Source organism: Anopheles coustani, assembly GCF_943734705.1.
Source record: "Anopheles coustani chromosome X unlocalized genomic scaffold, idAnoCousDA_361_x.2 X_unloc_4, whole genome shotgun sequence".
Taxonomy (NCBI): domain Eukaryota; kingdom Metazoa; phylum Arthropoda; class Insecta; order Diptera; family Culicidae; genus Anopheles; species Anopheles coustani.
The window spans coordinates 856,412-857,719 of NW_026525148.1; the positions used below are offsets into that span (position 1 = coordinate 856,412).

A 1,308-nucleotide genomic window follows, 5' to 3' on the forward strand; every position below is an offset into this window, starting at 1 on the left:
CAAACCTCATGATTGTGTAGTCCTCCACTGGTCCACGCCGCTTCGGCCGTCCTGGGTAAAATGGAACATTCCAGCTTGCCCTATGTGGAAGAGGGCACATTACTCAATACTGTGGTGTGAAGTATAAAGTTCAGTTCTCCCCTGGTCCACGCTGCTTCGGCGGTCCTGGGTAAGATAGTTCATTCTAGCTTGCCCTATGTGGAAGAGGACACTTCATACTTCGTCTCTAAGCGGCGGCTTGACTCCTCCCTACGGGGAACGGGTTTACGCGCACAGCGGCGGCTTACGCACTATGGCAGTCATGGATGCCTTACGTTTCTATGAAAAGTGTGTTCCTCCCCTGGTCCACGCTGCTTCGGCAGTCCTGGGTAAGATAGTTAGTTCTAGCTTGCCCTATGTGGAAGAGGACACGTAGACTTACTGTGGTGTGAAGTATAAAGTTCAGTTCTCCCCTGGTCCACGCCGCTTCGGCCGTCCTGGGTAAAATGGATTCATCCAGCTTGCCCTATGTGGAATGAGGACACTTTATGCTTCGTCTCTAAGCGGCGGCTTGCTCCTCCCTACGGGGAACGGGTATACGCGCACAGCGGCGGCTTACGTTATGGCAGTCATGGATGCCTTACGTTTCCATGAAAAGTGTGTTCCTCCCCTGGTCCACGCTGCTTCGGCAGTCCTGGGTAAGATAGTTAGTTCTAGCTTGCCCTATGTGGAAGAGGACACGTAGACTTACTGTGGTGTGAAGTATAAGGTTCAGTTCTCCCCTGGTCCACGCCGCTTCGGCCGTCCTGGGTAAAATGGATTCATCCAGCTTGCCCTATGTGGAATGAGGACACTTTATGCTTCGTCTCTAAGCGGCGGCTTGCTCCTCCCTACGGGGAACGGGTATACGCGCACAGCGGCGGCTTACGCAAGTTAGTCACCCTCGGCAGTGGATCACTCGGCTCATGGATCGATGAAGACCGCAGCTAACTGCGCGTCATAATGTGAACTGCAGGACACATGAACATTGATAAGTTGAACGCATATTGCACGTCGTGGGAACCTACCATGATGTACAGATGACTGAGCGCTTATATTTGAGAAATGTATCGCATACATTTAACTACGCCGTGACACCCGTCACGAGACGTGCACCATGATGTTAACTAGGGTCGCGACGACCCGCTAGCATTAAAGAACCCGTGGTTTACAATATACTGGCATTGGAATTCGAAGTATTTAGAGCGTCCGTGTTCCCGCGTGAGGCGGAAGTACGAGGAGAAGGCGTGCTTGTGGTGTCTGTGGTGGTGTTTACTGATGTCTAGCTTC

At 52.2% G+C, this 1,308-nt stretch overlaps 1 non-coding gene across 1 annotated transcript; it reads left to right on the forward strand.

Moving 5' to 3' along the window:
* The first annotated feature begins 917 nt into the window (after positions 1 to 917).
* LOC131270564 (5.8S ribosomal RNA) lies at positions 918 to 1,072 on the forward strand. The gene has a single exon (XR_009179623.1). It is a non-coding gene; the product is annotated as a 5.8S ribosomal RNA (ribosomal RNA).
* The last annotated feature ends 236 nt before the right edge of the window (positions 1,073 to 1,308 follow it).